The sequence below is a fragment of the Mobula hypostoma genome, chromosome 3, assembly GCF_963921235.1.
Source record: "Mobula hypostoma chromosome 3, sMobHyp1.1, whole genome shotgun sequence".
NCBI lineage: Eukaryota > Metazoa > Chordata > Chondrichthyes > Myliobatiformes > Myliobatidae > Mobula > Mobula hypostoma.
The window spans coordinates 4,833,371-4,854,439 of record NC_086099.1 but is presented as its reverse complement, the minus strand read 5'-3'; the positions used below and the strand labels follow the sequence as shown (position 1 = coordinate 4,854,439).

Sequence of the window (21,069 nt, the reverse complement as noted above, 5' to 3'; positions counted from 1 at the left end):
TTACTACCATGGATTTGAAGTCTAGCTGACATACAGGAGGCAAAAAATGGGAATGAAGGAGGAACTTTTTGGTTGGAGGCCAGTGACAAATGATATTCCGCAGGGGTCGGTATTGAGACCACTATTTCTCACGGATACGATAGGGTCTTTTAAGAAATTGCTGGATAGGTACATGGAGCTTAGAAAAACAGAGGGCTATGGGTAACCCTAGGTATTTTCTAAAGTAAGTACAGCATTGTGGGCCGAAGGGCCTGTATGGTGCTGTAGACTATTTTCTATGTTTCTAACAGGGCAATCCTGCCTGGCACTTATCCTTGCAAGCAGAAGAAGTGCCACACCTCTTGTTTTTATCTACTGTCCTATGAGCCTCTGCATCCAACACATCACCCTCTGCAACTTCCACCACCTTCAATGGGACCCTGCCACGAATCACATCTTTACCTCCCCACTCTCTCCGCTATCTGCAGGGATCACTCTCTCCGAGAATCCCTTGTCCATTCATCCCTCCCCATTAATTCCTTCCTGGCACTTATCCCCACAGGGGGAATACATGCTTCATTTGCCCACTCACACCCTGCCTCTGCTCTGTTCGGGCCCCAAACATCCCCTTGTGTCTCGTGATAGATGCTTTCAAGCTTTTGTTTCTTCTGCTGGAAGATATAGGAGGGGGGAGGGTCCTTGATTATATTGTCTGCTTTCCTGAGGGGGCAGGAAGTGTAGATGTATTCATTTGAGGGGAGGTTCCTTTCTATAATGGACTCAGCTGCATTCAGAGCTGTCTGCAATTTCTTATGATTTTAGCAGTTGCCATACCAAGCTGTGATGCATCTGGATAGGAATCTTCCTCTGATGCGTCTGTAGGAATTGATGAGTCATTGGCGAATGCTGAATTTCCTTAGCTATCCAGGGAAGTAGAGGTCTTGGTGCACTATCAAGTTTAATTGTCATTCAACCATACACATGAACACAGCCAAATGAAACAGCATTCCTCTGGACCAAGGTGCAAATCCCAGAGCCAACAGTCACACAGCACAGGGCACATATAATTACGATGAGTCATTGAGTTAGTATTCATGGGTTCATTGTCCATTCAGAAGCCTAGCAGAGGGGAAGAATCTGTTCCTGGAACATTTAGTGTGTGTCTTCAGGCTCCTGTGCCTCCCTGATGGTAGCGATGAGAAGACATGTCGTGGGTGATGTGGGTACTTAATGTTGGATGCTGCCTTTTTGAGGCATCATTCCTTGCAGATCTCCTGGATGCTGGGGAGGCTCGTGTCCATAATGAAGCTGACTGAGTTTACAACTTTCTGCAGCTCATTTTGATCCTGTGCAGCGCCCCTGCCCATACCAGATGGTGATGCAGCCAGTTCGAATGCTCTCCATGGTACATCAGTGGAAATTTGATTGTGCCTTTGGTGACATATCAAATTTCCTCAAACTCCTCATGAAAGGTAACTACTGTCATGCCTTGTGCATCGTTATGTTAGGACCAGGATAGATTCTCAAAGATGTGGACACCCTGGATCTTGAAATTGCTCACTCTCTCCACTTCTGATCCATCTATCAGGACTGGTGTGTGTTTCCTTGCCTCACTTTCTGAAGTCCACAATCAGCTCTTTGCTCTTACTGACATTGAGTGCAAGATAGTTGCTGTAACACCACTCAACCAGCTGATCTGTCTCGCTTCTTTATATTGTCTTGTCACCATCTGAAATTCTACCAACAATAGTTTTATCAGTAAGTTTATAGATGGCATTTGAGTTGTGCCTGGTCATACAATCATGGGTATAGAGAGAGCAGAGCAGTGAGCTAAGCCTACCCTGAGGTGCACCACTGCTAATTATCATTTAGGTGGAGATGTTATTTCCGATCTGCACAGACTGTGGTCTTCCTTTGAGGATCCAGTTGCAGAGGAAGGTATGGAGTCCCAGTTTTTGTATCTTTTTGATCAGAACTGTAGGAATGATTATGCCAATTGCTGAGCTGTGATCCAAGGGCAAGTGAAGAGTCAATGAGATCACATCTGCTGTAGACCTATTGTGCCGCAGGCACATGGCAGGGAGTCCAAGTCCTCGCTGAGGCAGGAGTTGTTTCCAGCCGTTACTAACCTCTCAAAGCACTTCATCACCATAGACATAGCATCAACATAGCTAGAGCAGAGTCAGGGCAGTACTTAGCATAGAAAGGGTAGTACAGTAATGTCGTGGTTAGCATAACTCTTTACTACTCCAGGGACTGGGGCTCGGTTCCGGCCACTGTCTGTAAGGGGTTTGTATGTTCTCCCTGTGACCACGTGGGTTTCATAGATAGATAGATAGATAGATATACTTTATTGATCCTGAGGGAAATTTGGTATAGTTACAGCCGCACCAACCAAGAATAGAGCGTAAATATAGCAATACAAAAACCACAAACAATCAAGCAACAAAATGCAAACTATGCCAGATGGAAAATAAGTCCAGGACCAGTCTATCGGCTCAGGGTGTCTGACCCTCCACGGGAGGACCTGCACGTTCGATGGCCACAGGCAGGAATGACCTCCCGTGCTGCCCAGTGTTGTATCACGGTGGAATGTGGCCGAAGTCCAACAGTAAACAGTTCAATATCCGGTTTACAAACACGTTCCTCGATCGTAATATGACCCGGATTGCACCATCTGTTGTTAACCAGAACAGTAAGCACCCAACTCCTTTACACTTACCAGTCTGGAAGCCGTGCATGGAGAAGTTTTGATTGGGTATGTCCTCGTGCAGCCCTGTTCCAGTGAAACACATAATACTGCACTCCCGAAATGTTCTCTGATGCCTGGCTAGCGCCGTGAACTCGTCCATTTTGTTACCCACCGAACTCCTCTTCTCCATAAGTCTCTGTTGTCTCGATCCGGTCCTCTTTCCTCGCCTTTGTGATCCCCCTCTGCATCCTCTGTGTTTTCCTCCAGATTTCAGCAGGGGTGTCTGCCGGGTGCTCCAGTTTCCTCCCACATTCCTAGGATGTACAGGACCCATGGGCATGCCAGAAGCATGGCATCACTTGTGGCTTGCCCCCAGCATATCCTTGGACTATGCTGGTCATTGACACAAACAATGTATTTCACTGTAACACAAACAAAATGCTGGAGAAACTCTGCAGGTCAGGCAGCATCTATCGGGGGAGAAAAAGTAAACAGTCAATGTTTTGGGCCGAGACCTTTCTTCGGGACTGAGAGGGCAGGGGGGAGATGCCTGAATTGTAAGCTGGGGGGAGGGAAGAGATGTGATAGGTGAAGCCAAGTGGATGAGAAAGGTCATGGGCTGGAGAAGAGAGAATCTGATAGGAGAGGAGAGTGGACCATAGGAGAAAGGGAGGGGGGAGGGAGGAGGGGACACATGGAGAAGTCATATGAAGGTGAGAAGAAGTAAAAGGTCACGATAGAGAATAGAAGTGGGGTGGGTGGGTGGGGGGAAGTTTCATTATATGTTTCGATCTACAGTACAGGCCCTTCCAGCCCTTCAAGCCACCCAGCAGCCCACTGATTTAACCCCAGCCTAATCACAATCACAGGGCAATCTACAATGACCAGTTAACCTACCAACCAGAGTGTCTGTTCACTGTGGGAGAAAACTGGAACACCCGATGGAAACACTCACACACAGAGACAGTCACAGACTCAGAAACGCGCGCACGCACACACACACACACACACACACACAGTCACAGACTCAGACACACACACACCAACAGAGACACACACACACACACAGAAACACACACAGAGACACAGTCACAGACTCAGACACACACACACACACCCCAACACAGACACACACACACACACACCAACACAGAGACACACACACACACACCAACACACAGACACTCACACACACAGAGACACACCAACACACAGACACTCACACACACCCACACACAGACACACAGACAGAAACACACACAGACCAACACACAGACACTCACACAGAAACACACACACCAACACCCAGACATACACACACACACAGACACAGTCACAGACTCAGACACACACCAACACAGAAACACACACACACAGAGACACAGTCACAGACTCAGACACACACACCAACACAGACACACAGAAACACACAGACACACAGACAGAAACACACTCACCAACACACAGACACACACGCCCCAACACACAGACACACAGAAACACACACAGATACTCACACAGAAACACACACACACCAACACGCAGATACTCACACAGAGAGACACAGTCTCTCTCATACACACACACACACACACACACACACACACACACACACACTTACAGAGGACGCCGGAACTGAACTCTTAACTCCAACACCCTGAGCTGTAATATCATGGGGTCCCAAAGGTGAAAGCGCAGATGCAGTCAATAAATGGGCATCTGATGTATGTTGCTTTATCATCTAGATGTTCCAGAGATGGGTGTCGGGCCAGGGAGATGATATCTGCCATGGGTCTGTTTCAGCAATTGGCAACTTGCAATGCTTTGAGGTTGTCTGGGAGGCTGGAGCTGATGCATGCCATAACCAGCCTCTTGAAGTACTTCATGATTGAACTTTATTCCCTAGAGTATAGAAGATTGAGAGGAGATTTGATAGATGTATCCAAAATTATGAGGGGTATAGATAGGGTAAATGCAAGCAAACTTTTTCACTGAGGTTGGGTGGAAGTACATCCAGAGTTCATGGGTTAAGGGTGAAAGGTGAAATGTTTAAGGCTTACATGAGGGAAAACCTCTTCACTCAGAGGGTGGTGGGAGTGTGGAGCGAGCTGACAGTGCCAGTGGTGGACGTGATTTTGATTTCAACATTTAAGGGAAGTCTGGATAGTTACATGATTGAGAGGGGTGTGGAGGGCGATGGTCCTGGTGCAGGTCGATGGGACTGGGCAGTATAAATGGTTCAACGTGGACTAGATGGGCTGAAGGGCCTGTTTCTGTGCTGTAGTGTTCTATGGCATTATGACTGCATAATGGTGGACGTCAGAGCTACTGGGCAGTTGTTATCCCCTTACTTTAGTCCTGTTACCGAGTAGTCATCTTAGTCCAGTGCTGCTGCTCACTGTATTCCTCACTGAAGTAGGGTTGGCCAGCTGACTTGATAGCACTAGGATGACTGATGTGTTGGCCATCCAGATTATACTGCCAGTATACACTGCACTTTCAGAAGGATCTTGGAATACAAGTTCATCGTTCCTGAAAGTAGCTACGCAGGTTGATAGGGTGGTTAAGAAGACATATGGCATGCTTGCCTTTATTAATCAAAGCATTGAGATCAAAAGTCAGCAAGTTATGTTGCAGCTTTATAAAACTCTGGTTAGGCTGCATCTGGTTGCCCCATTATGGAAGGATGTTGAAGCTTTGGAGAGGGTGCAGAAAGGGTTAACCAGGATGTTGTCCAGATTAGAAGACATGCGATAACGAGAGATTGGACAAACTTGGGTTTTTTACAGAGTTGTGGGTGCCTGGAGTGCTCTGCCTAGGGTTGAGGTGGTCGAGGCAGATATATTGGGGACTTCTAAGAGACATTTAGATATGCACATGAATGAGAGGACATTGAAAAATTTGAAGGACAAACAATGTGTAGGCAGAGGCAATTAGCTGGTCATCTGTTTACTAATTTAATTGGTTTGGCCCAACACTGTGGGCTGAAGGGCCTGTTTCTGTGTTGTACTCTTTTACGTTTTAGTGTTTAACTCATAACAAATAAATGATGATCAAATGGTGGAGCAGATCGATGGGCTAAATGGCCCAATCTTGCTTCTATGTCTGATGGTGTCATCTTCACAATGCACCACTATTCCTACTACTTTGACCATATCCTTCAAACAGCTGACCTCTGCCACCAAGAAGAACCCTGTATGTTACTGCCTTTCTATCTTTGTTATATTATCTTTATTGTCCTTCCATCTTCATTATGCTCCAACGTACTGGCAAAATACCGACTTCAGCATCACTGGCTGATTCCCACAAATTCAAAATTCAAGATTGTTTAATGTCCTTTTCAGAAGTGTAAAGGAGAACAAAATAATTATTACTCTGGATCTGATGCAGCACAAAAAACCATAATAAAAGAACAGAAACAATTTAAAAAAACACAATAAATATGAATATATAAGGTAGCTTATATACATGGATGGATTGTATGTCCATAAAGTGACACTAGGCACAGGAGTGTCTGTACATAAGGTGACTGACAGGAAATGATAAAGTAGTGGTGGTTCGGGGTGTGGAGGGGTGGGTTAGTGGGTGGAGGTGTTGATCAGCTTTACTGTTTGGGAGAAGTAACTATTTTTGAGTCTGGTGGTTCTGGCGTGGCTGCTGTGTAACCTCCTCCCTGATGGGAGTGGGACAAGTATTTTTTTAAATGACTTTTTTAAAAAAAGTACTAACATCAGGGATTCATTTTCACCGGGTATCTGCCAGAGGCCACCAGCAGTGTGAGAGTTAACGTCATATCTGATGATGCCAGCCCTGAACAGCCCACCTCCCAACCTGGGCGGGTTACAAAGACAGTGTATGGCTTTAGCCGTGTGAGAATGTGTAGGAGAGGCTGAATAAACATTCCAGTGTAATAAGAGAGACAAGAGTAGGGGGTGGGAGTGGTGGTGTTTTAATATCTGGTAGCATGTGGTTAGATCACATTCCTAAATTCTGTCTCCTCATGCAAAAGGGCTATAGGGGTTGCCAGCAGAGTGAGGGGTGGGGTGATCCAGTTCAAACTGGCCTAGCAGCAGAGGGGCGTTTCCTTGGCACCTTTGATAACTGCTCAGCACTGCTGGCAACCTGTTTAAAAGCCTCCACTGGTACAGCAGCATTTAACATTGCTGTTCTGCACAGCCTTTAAGGTTGCATTTAAATCAGCTTTTATTTTCCCTGGCTAACACTGCATAGGACATATTCATTGGGTGTAGAGAATGGAAGGAGAGGGAGGGTGTTCCGGTATATTATAGACTACATCACGCCCTTCCTTAATTGCTATGGGTTTAAGCCAGTTCTACAATCTTTCCTTGGACACTTTTCAACCCGTCGCACTGTGTTCCCTGTGATGTATGCAGGCGGATTCACATTTTTAACTTCACATTTTAAGATTCAGCTATTTGAGAATAGGCATCTCCCTCGGTTTCTCTTTCTCTGACCGAAGTATATAAACTATCTCACTTATTTATATTCATTGTGTTTTTCTATTGTTATTGTATTCTTCATTTTCTGTGTGTTTTTTGTTTGTGCTGTATCAGATCCAGAGTAACAATTATTTTGTTCTCCTTCACATTTGTGTACTGGAAATGACATTAAACAGTCTTGAATCTACAAACAGTGGTAAACCACACATACCAATTCAAAGTTGACATTCTGAATCTCCGAACTATATTTCTGGGTAAAAGCAATCATTTCTATATTCATATAAAGGACTGGCCTTTATCCATTTCTTGCCGCCGCCCTGTGGGTTCTTTCCTGAAGTGCTGGGACCAACCCTTTCCCATATCCTCTTGTCATTGGCACGGTGCCCTTGCTGCCGGGAGGACAGGTGAGAAGAACTGCTCTATAGCACGCTGAAGCAGTGTGTCTCACCGCTCTCACTCATCTTGTCACCGTGTGCGCATCTCTGCCTTTTGGGCTACTGATTCCCACAATAAGAAGCCTGTACGTGTCTGAAACCACCCTGTCCACTGTAAGTCTTGCTGATCTTCATTCTGCCTCTTTTTAAGTGCTAGTGTGGTTAAATTTGTAAACAGAACAAAGTTTATGCTTTTGACTGTGTCTAAGCAGGGATCACCGAATCGTAGTCAATGTGTCTGGTCACTAATTTTGAGAGTTCCTTGTGGGTCTTTTGAATAAAATTAGTAGTGAAGAACTGATGTTTTTTTTTAAACTATATCTGTTGTTCCCAGAAGAGGCCAGTACGTTGAGGATGGGGAGAAAATTCAGTGTGCATTGTGAAAAGAGAGGCGCACAGTTAGAAATCTGGAGTTCGTTATTTTCCCTTCTCAGGAGAGCTTGATTGTTCCCATTTGGTATGAACAATAGTAGTGTACAAATTTACAGTGTAAAGCACCAGAATTTGAATAACTAATAAAGCACTTAGTAAATGTATTTTTGTGTACAGTATTAACCGGCATACAATTAAGCCTGTTTTTCTCTTGACTCTCTTCCAACTAAGCTGCTGATCACTAACTTTGCTTCCTTCTCCATGTAGTCTCGTGCTGCAATGGTGACCTGACAGAGGTGTATAGGGTGATGAGAGGCATTGATCATGTGGATAGCTAGAGGCTTTTACCCAGGCCTGAAATGGCTAACACAAGAGGGCATAGTTTTAAAGTCTTTTCACAGGTGTTGCATTCAAAATCATTAGGCCATTATTCAAGGCACACTCCCCTCTCTTCCCTGCCTTACCACCCTCCATTCCTTTGAGAATCTCCTTCTCTCAGAATCAGAGTTATGCCTGCAAGAAAATGAATCTCTGGGTGGTATGTATACGACATATGCATTGATATAGAAACATAGAAAATAAGTGCAGGAGTAGGCCATTCGGCCCTTCGAGCCTGCACTGCCATTCAGTATGATCATGGCTGATCATCCAACTCAGAACCCTGTACCTGCCTTCTCTCCATACCCCCTGATCCCTTTAGCCACAAGGGCCATATCTAACTCCCTCTTAAATATAGCCAATGAACTGGCCTCAACTGTTTCCTGTGGCAGAGAATTCCACAGATTCACCACTCTCTGTGTGAAGAGGTTTTTCCTAATCTCGGTCCTAAAAGGCTTCCCCTTTATCCTCAAACTGTGACCCCTCGTTCTGGACTTCCCCAACATTGGGAACAATCTTCCTGCATCTAGCCTGTCCAATCCCTTTAGGATTTTATACGTTTCAATAAGACCCCCCCTCAATCTTCTAAATTCCAACGAGTATAAGCCTAGTCGATCCAGTCTTTCATCATATGAAAGTCCTGCCATCCCAGGAATCAAGCTGGTACTCCCTCTATGGCAAGAATGTCTTTCCTCAGATTAGGGGACCAAAACATATACAGTATGTTGTGAAATTTCTTTTACAAAGGCAATACGCTACAACACGTAAATGATTACTATCAGTTCCAATATGAAATATATAAAAACTAATTAAGTCGTGCCAAAAGAGAGCAAAATAATGAGTCCTGACGAAGGGTCTCGGCCTGAAACGTCGACTGCACCTCTTCCTACAGATGCTGCCTGGCCTGCTGCGTTCACCAGCAACTTTTATGTGTGTTGCTTGAAATAATGAGGTAGTGTTCATGGGTCCATGGACCATTCAGAGATGACAGTGGAGGGAAAGAAGCTGTTCCTCAAACATTCAGTGTGGGTCTTCAGGCTCCTGAACCTCCAAAGTAATGAGAATTGGGCATGTCCTGGATGGCGAGGGCCCTTAATGATGGATGCTGCCTTCTTAGACTTTCAACTCTTAGGACATGTTGTTGCCTCCTAACTCCCTAAGTGTTTAATGTCAAAACCATCAAGGCATCAAAAAAAATTGATCAGAGTTGATGAAGACATGCTGAATTTGTTTAGCTTCCTGAGGAAGTAGAGGTGTTGGTGAGGTGTTGTGGATAGTCTGGGGGTGTTGTGGATAGGCTGGAGATTTGTCAGAGGTTACAGCAGGACATCGATAGGATGCAGAACTGGGCTGAGAAGTGGCAGATGGAGTTCAACCCAGATAAGTGTGGTGGTGCATTTCAGTAGGTCAAATTTGAAGACAGAATATAATATTAATGGTAAGACTCTTGGCAGTGTGGAGGATCAACTGAGATCTTGGGGACCATGTCGGTAGGACGCTCAAAGCTGCGGCGCAGGTTAACAGTGTTGTTAAGAAGGTATATGGTGTGTTGGCATTCATCAACCGTGGGATAGAGTTCAAGGGCCGCGAGGTAATGTTAAAGATGTATAAGACCTTAGTTAGACCCCACTTGGAGTACTATGTTCAGTTCTGGTCACCTCATTACAGGAAGGACGTGGATGCTCTAGAGAGAGTGCAGAGGAGATTGACAAGGATGTTGCCTGGATTGGAGAGCATTCCTTATGAGAATAGGTTGAGTGAATTTAGCCTTTTCTCCTTGGAGCGGTGGAGGATGAGAGATGAGCTGATAGAGGTGTATAAGATGATGAGAGGCATTGATCGTGTGGATAGTCGTAAGCTTTTTCCTGGGCCTGAAATGGCTAACACGAGAGGACACAGTTTTAAGGTGCTTGGAAGTAGGTACTAAGGGGGATGTCAGGGTAAGTTTTTCACACAGACAGTGGTGGGTGCATGGAATGCACTGCCAGTGACGGTGGTAGAGGTGGATACAATAGAGATTTGTTAAGAAACTCAGATATGTACATGGAGCTTAGAAAAATAGAGGGCTATGCAGCAGGGAAACTCTAGGCAGATTCTAGAGTAGGTTACATGGTCGGCACAACATTGTGGGCCGAAGGGCCTGTCATGTGCTGTAGATTTCTATGTGTTATGCTCTATGTCCTATGTTCTAAAGCCTTCTTGGCCATGACATCAATGTGGTTGGAGCCACTCAGATGACTGGTGATGTTCACGCCTAGAAGCTCCAACCCTCTCAACCTTAACACTTTTAATGTAAACAGGAACACTGCCCACTTCCTGCAGTGATCAGCACTTTGGTTTTGCTGACATTGAGGGAAAGGTTGTTGACACAACAACATATGACTGGACTCTATATCCAACTCATTGTTATATGAGATGCTGCACACTACATAGGTCTCATCTGCAAACTTGTAGTTAGAGTTAGAGCAGAATCTGCCCATGTAGCCATGAGTGTACAGATAGTAGAGAAGAGGGTAGAGTTTAATGATAATAAATCATTTTCAGAATTACATATTTACATCCCATCTGACTGAACACAATCCCAATGTCCAGTCGGAAAACAAAACACAGATAGCCAATACATTTTACTTCTGTTAGTGTTGAAGGATGTCTGCAAACAGACAGATTATTAATTGATTAAACCGACTTATCTTGACTGTGAATTTTGTGGTAGGGACATGTGTTAATACAGAAGATGACCATGAACAGACTTCCCTGATCTCATCATGGGAATATCAATGAGGCCCAATTGACATGTACCATAAGACATAGGAGCAGAATTAGGCCACTCAGCACATTGAGTCTGCTCCGCCATTCCATCATGGCTGATCCCGGATCCCACTCAACCCCATACACCTGCCTTCTCGCCATATCCATTGCTGCCCTGACCGATCAGGAACCTATCAACTTCTGCTTTAAGTATACCTACGGACTTGGCCTCCACTGTAGTCTGTGGCAGAGCATTCCACAGATTCCTGACTCTGGCTAAAAAAATTTCTCCTTGCCTCTGTTCTAAAGGGTTATCGCTCAATTTTGAGGCAGTGCCCTCCAGTTCTGATTACCCCCACCACAGGAAACATCCTCCCCACATCCCCCTTATCTAGGCCTTTCAACATTCGGTAGGATTCAGTGAGATTCCCCCACATTCTTCTAAATTCCAGTGAGTAGAGGCCCAAAGCTGCCAAATGCTCCTCATATGTTAACCCTTCCATTCCCGGAATCATTCTCATGAACCTCTTCTATACTCTCTCCAATGACAACACATCCCTTCTGAGATATGGGGCCCAAAACTGTTGACGATACTCGAAGTGTGACCTGACTAGTGTTTTATAAAGCCTCAGCATTATCTCCTTGCTTTTATATTCTATTCCCCTTGAAATAAATGCCAACATTGCATTTGCCTTCTTTACCACAGACTCAACCTGTAAATTAACCTTCTGGGAGTCTTGCACAGGACACCTAAGTCCCTCTGCATTTCTGATGTTTTTGAATTTTCTCCCCATTTAGATAATAGTCTGCACTATTGTTCCTTTTACCAAAGTGCATTGTTATGCATTTTCCAACACTCTATTTTATCTGCCACTTTATTGCCCATTCTTCCAATTTGTCCTGCTGCTATCTCATTGCTTCCTCAGCAGTACCTACCTCTCTACCTATCTTGGCATCTGCAAACTTTGCCACAAAGCCATCAATTCCATTATCCAAATCATTAACAAACAATGTGAAAAGTAGCAGTCCCACCCCTGAACCCCAAGGAACACCACTAGTCACTGGCAGCCAACCAGAAAAGGCCCCCTTTTATTCCCACTGACTGCCTCCTGCCTGTCAGCCACTCCTCTATCCATGCCAGCATCTTTCCTATAATTCCATAGGATTTTATCTTGTTAAGCAGCCTCATGGTTGGCGCCTTATCAAATGCCTCCTGAAAATCCAAGTAAATGACATCCACTGCCTCTCCTTTGTCCACCCTGCTTGTTACTTCCTTGAAGATCTCTAACAAATTTGTCAGAGGAGATTTTCCTTTACAGAAACCATGCTGACTTTGACTGATTTTATCATTAGTCCCCAAGTACCCCGAAACCTCAACCTTAATAATGTTCACCAGCACTTTCCCAACCACTGAGGTTAGGCTAACAGGCCTATAATTTCCTTTCTTTTGCCTTCCGCCCTTCTTAAAGAGTGGAGTGACATTTACAATCTTCCAGTCCTCTGGGACAATGCCAGAATCAGGTGATCCTTGAAAGATCATGACCAATGCATCCGTTATCTCTTTAGCAACCTCCCTCAGGACTCTGGGATGTAGTCCATCTGGTCCAGGTGACTTATCCACCTTAAGACCGTTCAGTTTGCATAGCACTTTTTCCTTTGTAAGAGCAATGGCACTCACTCCTGCTCCCTGACACTCATGGACATTTGGTACACTGCTAGTGTCTTCCACAGTGAAGTCAGATGCAAAGTACTCATTAAGTTCATCTGCCATTTCTTTGTTCCTCATTACTAAGTCACCAGTATCATTTTCCAGTGGTCCAATATCAACTCTCACCTCCATTTTACTGTTTATATAACTGAAAAAATTATAATATCTTGCTTTATATTATTGGCTAGTCTGCCCTCATATGTCATCCTTTCCCTTCTTATGGGTTTTTTAGTTGCCTTTTGTTGGATTTTAAAAGCTTCCCAATCATCAACTTCCTACTCACTTTTGCTACCTTATATGCCCTTTCCTTGAGTTTTATGCAGTCCTTAACTTCCCTTGTCAGCCACAGTTGCCTACCCCTGCATTTTGAGAACAACTTCTTCTCTGGGACATATCTATACTGCGCCTTGTGATCTATTCCCAGAAGCGTTAGCCATCCCTGCTCTGCTGTCGTCCCCCAACTAGTATCCTCCTTCAATCCACTTTGGCACACTCCTCTCTCATGCCTCTGTAACTCCCCTTCTTCCATTGCGATAATGATATATGTGACATATGCTTCTCCCTCTCAAATTGCAATATTTAGTCATTTATTGTCGTCTCTTGTGTAGTTAGGACAGTACAGAATCAGAGTAACCCAACCACCTACTTTCCCTTCCCACCTAACTTCGCGTATCACCTTGTAGTTTGTATTTCCTCTCCTCCGGCCTCCCCCCCCCCCCCCCCGGGCACACCTCCTTGTTCTGACTCCTTCGCCCTTCATTTCCAGTCCTGATGAAGGGTCTCAGTCTGAAATGTCATCTGTCTATTCCTTTCTATAGATCCTACATTTTACTCTGGACACCCAGCATCTGTAGAATATCTTGTGTTATGTCATTTGAGGTTGGAGCAGCATTAAGCCATTTGGTCCATTGAGTCTGCTCCATGGGCTGATTTATTATCCCTCTTAAGGCCATTCTTCTGCCTTCTCCCATAACCTTTGATGCCATTTCTAATTAAGCACCTCACGCCAAATGCTGGAGGAACTCAGCAGGTCAGGCAGCATCCTTAGAAATGAATAAGTACTTCCACTCAAGACCCTTCTTCAAGTCTGAGAAGGATAGGTGAAGACGCTAGAGTAAAAAGGTGGGTGGAGGGAAAGCGGACAATCTGGAAGCCATAGGTGAGGCCAAGTGGGTGAGAAAGGTAAAGGGCTGGAGAAGAAGGAATCTGATAGGAGAAGAGAGTGGACCATAGGAGAAAGGGAAAAAAGGAGAGGCACCAGTGGGAGGTGATAGGCAGGTGAGAAGAAGAGCTAATCGTGAATAGAAAAAGAGAGAAGAGAGGAGGAATAAAAATTACTGGAAAGAGAAATCAATGTTCATGCCATTAGGTTGAAGCAGCCTTTCTCAAGCTTTTTGTCCTAGAGGAGGCCTTGAAATAATTTTCAGGTCTCAGGGAACCCCTGCATAAAAATCATTAAATCTGCAGCTCACAGAACATTAGTGTGATCAGTGGGTTGTAGATACAATAATCCAAAAATAATTGTCAATGCTCTTTTGAGTAGAGAATTAACTTTTAGCCAACCTTCCTTGAAAAAAAACTGGTAGTTAAGCTTAGCTTACCTTTCTTGAAATTAATCTCTTCCTTTCCCTTTCATAAATTTTAAAAACTCATAAGGGAAACGTAATACATTTCTGTTAAATAACTGGCTTAAGCCAAAGTGGGACTTAATTTTTCTAAAGGTGAACTCATTAGATTTAATTTAAATAAAGGTTATAAATTGATTTTAAATCATGCTATGTACAACATGAAAATTTCTTGACAATGTTGAATAGTAAAGTTACTAAAAACCATAAGCCAAAGCAATATGAATAAAAATATAACCTAAGACTAATTTTATACAAGACTTTGAAAAAACATTTTCTCACAAAGTGACATGATCAGGCTCAAATATAGGCCTAGCACATGAAGCCTGTGCTTGTTTTTTGCTGCACAAATACTCAATGCTGGGTCAAACTTGAGGTAAGATCACACAGATTTCATCTTCAACTGATCACTATCCTTGCTCTTGATGCTTGCTAAACAAGGTAAAGCTTGCTGATACGTGTAAGAAGTTGCAAACTGCAGCAAAATGTTCATTTCTTTCCTATGAATGGCAGGATACTCTTCTTTCACAGAAATCTAGAAATTGTCCTGGGGCAGGTCAGTAAATCTCATCTTGAGTGCACAATCAGACTGTATCTCACAAAGATCTTCCTCTCCTCTCAAAGTCAAGTTCTCAGGCTGAGCAGTAGATTCAGATGAAGTGTCCTTCACCCAGTCATACACGTGTTGAAAGGGGGGAAAATACTGTTCAGTTTTGTTCTGCAGTTCTTCCAGGTGGTTTTCAATTAGACTCACTATCAAGCCTAAGTAGCAGTGGAAACATCTGAAGATTTATTTTTGCAACATGAGTTTTCCAAGGATTCACTTTTGTTTTAAGCCTAAGAATCTTGTCACTTGAAGTCAAACATTTTTTCCAGGATCTTGCAGAGACTTGTTCAACTGGTTTATATGATGAAAAATGTCTGTTAGGTAGGCTAGTTTCTGCAGCCATTCTTCATCTTCAAAGCACCCAGCAAAATCTGGCCTAAAAGACAGACCTTTTGTTTCCAGATATGAAGACAAAACAATAAATATATCTTGACCTTTGCTTATTTTGGACAGCTTTTAGCAACAGCAAAAAGTTTCCTTGAATTTCACCATCATTTACAAATCTTGCAACTGCTACAACATGACATTTATTGGTTAACTCTGTTGAATCATCGACCTGGATAGAGAAGCTTTTTTTTTTCCAGTTTGTCACACAAAACCTCTTCACAGCATGTGGCATGTTACCAATACATCGACTTACTGTACAGTTTGAGAGTGAAACCTTTTCAATTTCTCATACTGCATCTTGTCCTAACATTTTACACACTATAACTTTTCATGCTGGCCTTGTCAGGTTCTCACCAACGGTGTGACTTTTCCTTTTCTGGGTAATAAGTTCTGCTATTAAATAACTTGCTTCCTGAGTCCTTTTACTGACTGTGACTTCATTAACAAAAGCTTTACAATGTTTTGAGATTCCAATAGCTGTTTAAAATAATCAGCACTTTTATAAGTCGTATGGCTGTGATTTGTGGTTAAGTGTCTTTTCAATTTTGCTGGAGCTATTGCTACATTTGCCACAGTCCATGTAAAACTCATTGATAAATAGATTTCATTGTAAAGATGGGCTTTTTTGTGTCCATTGTTGTGCTCGTGCAGTGAAATGATTCAGAAGATTGTAATTCTTTATCATTAACCTCATCAGAAATGTCCATAGGCCCAGGCCTAGAATCCTCCTCTTGCATCTCACACCTCCTCTTCAAAAATCACCATATTGAACCATCAGATGAGGGGTTAATAAAATATCCCTGTGTAACTAACACTTCACGCTCCACATCAGTCTACCGCCCTCCCCTTTGTACAATACAGCACTCACCAATTCTCTCTCGACAAAATCTGAGAATGAATTCAACCAAATAAACGCAGTCATACTGCGCACGGCCGTACTGGGCTGAGAGACTTTTAACGAGATTGTAAATGGGGCTGCTTGGTCACTGGCCACCACTGCAAGCGCCACCATTCTGTTGCGCTATGTTGAAAATACAATGTTTTTTTTAATCACAATCTCTTGCAGAACCCCTAGTGACCTCTCACGGACCCCTCATTGAGAAACCCTGGGTTGAAAACTACCTGGATAGAATATAAGGTGCTGTTCCTCCACCCTGAGGGTGGTCTCATCATGACACAAGAGGAGGCCAAGGACTGACATGTCAGACAGAAATGAAGAGAGAAATAAAAATGGCTGGCCAGCGGGAAATTATGATTTTGGCGGATGGAGCAGAGGTGCTTGACAAAGCGGTCTCCACAGTTTATATTGGGTCTCACCAATGTAGAGGATAAGTGCCAGGAGGGAGATTGGTGGGAAGAGACAAACGGACAAGGGAATCATGGAGGAAGCAATCCCTGTGGAAAGCGGCAAGTAGGGTAGGGGATTTAAAGATGTGTTTGGTGTTAGGATCCTGTTCAAAATGGTGGAAGTTGCGTAGTAATATGTTGGATGCAGAGGTAGGCGAGGACAAGAGGAAGACTATCCCTGTTAAGGTGGTGGGAAGATGAGGTGAGTGCAGATATCTAGGGAATGGAGGAGATGCAGCTGAGGGCAGAATCAATGGTAGAGGAAGGGAAACCCTGTTGTTTGAAGAAGAACAACTCTGAGACAAAGGAACTGAGAAAAGGAGATAGCACTTTTAACAGGAGACAGGGTGGGTAGAGGTATAGTCATGATAATTAAGAGCCTATTAACCTCCACCTTAAATAAACCCAATGACTTGGCCTCCACAGCAGTCTGTGGCAATGAATTCCACAGATCCACCACCATCAAGCTAAAGAAATTCACCCTTATTTCTGTTACAAGGGTACATTCTTCTATTCTGAGGCAAAGCCCTCTGGTTCCAGACGCCCTCACATCCACTCCCTCCTCTCCACATCCACTCTATCCAGGCCTTTCAATATTCAATGAGATCCTCCCTCATTTTTCTAAACTCCAATGAGTACAGCCCCAGAGCCATCAAATGCTCCTCGTACATTAACCCTTTCATTCCCAGAACCATTCTTGTGAACCTCCTTTCATCCCAATGTTAACTGCTGTATTTTCAACCTTTTAGCTCTCAAGAACTGGAAGTTTCTGTTAAAACACTGAAGTCCCTCCACTCCATTCCTCCTTAGGGCCATCTTTGATCAAGATTTTGCTCACCTGTTCTAATATTTCCTTTGGATTGGAATAGGTTTTTTTTAGTATTATGCCTCTGATAAGGCATTGGAAATATCTTAAGCATGAGAAAATCTGCAGATGCTGGAAATCCAGAGAAACACGCACAAAATGCTGGAAAAACTCAGCAGGTCAGGCAGCATCTATGCAGAGGAGTAAGCAGTCAAGAGTTTGGGCCTGAAATGTCAACTGTTTACTCTTTTCCATAGGTACTGTGTTGCATTGACAATATTTTATTTTAAAACAATTATGGTTGAAAAAATTGTGTGTGTTTTTATAGTTACAAGGCTTCCAATAGTGAAAAAGCATCAATTTCTCTCTGGAAATTAATTATCCACCAGATCTGGGGGCATCATGGTATCGTAGCCGCTAGCGCAACACCCTTACAGTGTCAGTGACCCGGGTTTGATCCCCGTCACTGTCTGTGAGGAGTGTGTACGTTCTCCCCATTACCGTGTACCGGTCAGTATAACGGTATTACAGTGTCCATGACCAGGGTTTGATTCCCGTCACCGTCTGTGAGGAGTGTGTATGTTCTCCCCATTACTGTGTACATTCTCGTGTGACCGTATGGGTTTTGTTCGGCTGCACTTTTCCCACCCCCTCCCCCCACATCTGAAAGGTGTACGGGTTAGTAGGTTAATTGGTCACATCGGTGTAGTTCTGTGGTGCAGGCTCGTTGGTCCGGAAGGGTCTAGAACTGTGCTGTACCTCTGAATAATAACAAATACAAAAGCAGACGTTGTCAAATGGGACCAGCTCAGGGTCTGTCGGAAGGGCTGAAATCCATGTTGCCTGACTCGTCATGGAGGGTCCAGAGGAGTTTCACAAGGATGATTCCATTAATGAAAGGGTTAACATATGAGGAGTATTTGATAGAGTTTAGAAGAATGAGAGGGGATCTCATTGAAACCTATGGAATACTGAAATGTCTCAACAACGTAGATGTGGAGTGGATATTTCCTATAGTTGGGGAGTTCAGGACCGGGGGCACAGACTCAGAATAGAGGGATGTTCATTTTGAACAGAGATGAGGAATTTCTTTAGCCCAAGGGTGGTGAATCTGTGGAAATCATTGCCACAGACAGCTGTGGATGCCAAGTCATTGGGTATATTTGAACAACATACATCAAAGTTGCTGGTGAACGCAGCAGGCCAAGCAGCATCTATAGGAAGAGGTGCAGTCGACGTTTCAGGCCGAGACCCTTCGTCAGGACTAACTGAAGGAAGAGTGAGTAAGGGATTTGAAAGCTGGAGGGGGAGGGGGAGATGCAAAATGATAGGAGAAGACAGGAGGGGGAGGGATGGAGCCGAGAGCTGGACAGGTGATAGGCAAAAGGGGATACGAGAGGATCATGGGACAGGAGGTCCGGGAAGAAAGACAAGGGCGGGGGGTGACCCAGAGGATGGGCAAGAGGTATATTCAGAGGGACAGAGGGAGAAAAAGGAGAGTGAGAGAAAGAATGTGTGCATAAAAATGAGTAACAGATGGGGTACGAGGGGGAGGTGGGGCCTTAGCGGAAGTTAGAGAAGTCGATGTTCATCCATCAGGTTGGAGGCTACCCAGACGGAATATAAGGTGTTGTTCCTCCAACCTGAGTGTGGCTTCATCTTTACAGTAGAGGAGGCCGTGGATAGACATGTCAGAATGGGAATGGGATGTGGAATTAAAATGTGTGGCCACTGGGAGATCCTGCTTTCTCTGGCGAACAGAGCGTAGATGTTCAGCAAAGCGGTCTCCCAGTCTGCGTCGGGTCTCACCAATATATAAAAGGCCACATCGGGAGCACCGGACGCAGTATATCACCCCAGTCGACTCACAGGTGAAGTGATGCCTCACCTGGAAGGACTGTTTGGGGCCCTGAATGGTGGTAAGGGAGGAAGTGTAAGGGCATGTGTAGCACTTGTTCCGCTTACACGGATAAGTGCCAGGAGGGAGATCAGTGGGGAGGGATGGGGGGGACGAATGGACAAGGGAGTTGTGTAGGGAGCGATCCCTGCGGAATGCAGAGAGAGGGGGGAGGGAAAGATGTGCTTAGTGGTGGGATCCCGTTGGAGGTGGCGGAAGTTACGGAGAATAATATGTTGGACCCGGAGGCTGGTGGGGTGGTAGGTGAGGACCAGGGGAACCCTATTCCTAGTGGGGTGGTGGGAGGATGGAGTGAGAGCAGATGTACGTGAAATGGGGGAGATGCGTTTAAGAACAGAGTTGATAGTGGAGGAAGGGAAGCCCCTTTCTTTAAAAAAGGAAGACATCTCCCTCGTCCTAGAATGAAAAGCCTCATCCTGAGAACAGATGCGGCGGAGACGGAGGAATTGCGAGAAGGGGATGGCGTTTTTGCAAGAGACAGCGTGAGAAGAGGAATAGTCCAGATAGCTGTGAGAGTCAGTAGGCTTATAGTAGACATCAGTGGATAAGCTGTCTCCAGAGACAGAGACAGAAAGATCTAGAAAGGGGAGGGAGGTGTCGGAAATGGACCAGGTAAACTTGAGGGCAGGGTGAAAGTTGGAGGCAAAGTTAATAAAGTCAACGAGTTCTGCATGCGTGCAGGAAGCAGCGCCAATGCAGTCGTCGATGTAGCGAAGGAAAAGTGGGGGACAGATACCAGAATAGGCACGGAACATAGATTGTTCCACAAACCCAACAAAAAGGCAGGCATAGCTAGGACCCATACGGGTGCCCATAGCTACACCTTTAGTTTGGAGGAAATGGGAGGAGCCAAAGGAGAAATTATTAAGAGTAAGGACTAATTCCGCTAGACGGAGCAGAGTGGTGGTAGAGGGGAACTGATTAGGTCTGGAATCCAAAAAGAAGCGTAGAGCTTTGAGACCTTCCTGATGGGGGATGGAAGTATATAAGGACTGGACATCCATGGTGAAAATAAAGCGGTAGGGGCCAGGGAACTTAAAATATTTGAATATTTAATATATTTGAAGTTGAGTTTGATATATTCTTGATTTTGTCAAGGCATCAAAGGTTCCAGGGAGGAAGCTGGAGAATGGGGTTGACAGGGATAATAAATCAGCAATGATGGAATGGTGGAACAGACTCGATGGGCTGAATGTCCTAATTCTGCTTCTGTGTCTCATGCTCTAATGGTTTTATAGACTCAGCAAGTGATTCTAAGTTTGTTGGTCTTATTTTTACCCTACTATTTTGCTTGTGGCCACTATTAAAGATCCTGCCCACCACAGTCCTTCTCTCTTCTTCCTCCTTCCATCAGGCAGGGGGTACAAAAGCACGTGCAGTCAGGTTCAAGGACAACTTCTATCCGGCTGTGATGACTTAACGAATGTTTCCTGAGGACTCTTGACCTCACATCTACGTCCAGGAGACAGACTGAAACCTGGCTGACTGTGTTTCAACCAACTACTTTGCACATGGAGATCGGAGGGAAGGAGACCTATTATCTCTCATTCCTGATGGCCTACATTTATTTTATTCATTTTTCATATCTGGGCATGATATTGCACAACCG

The 21,069-nt window shown here is 44.4% G+C and overlaps 1 protein-coding gene across 4 annotated transcripts in view; it reads left to right on the top strand.

The window, feature by feature from the left end:
- LOC134343346 (zinc finger and BTB domain-containing protein 7C) overlaps positions 1-21,069 on the top strand; it is a 278,534-nt gene that overhangs the window by 146,157 nt on the left and 111,308 nt on the right. Inside the window, exon 1 of one of the 4 annotated variants that reach the window (XM_063042037.1) lies at positions 7,556-7,679. The exons of 2 other annotated variants lie outside the window; for them this stretch is intronic. The gene's annotated coding sequence lies outside the window, so the exon portion shown is untranslated. Of the gene's footprint in view, positions 1-7,555; positions 7,680-21,069 lie in introns of those variants that run through there. One more of the 4 variants, XM_063042038.1, reaches the window with a different exon arrangement.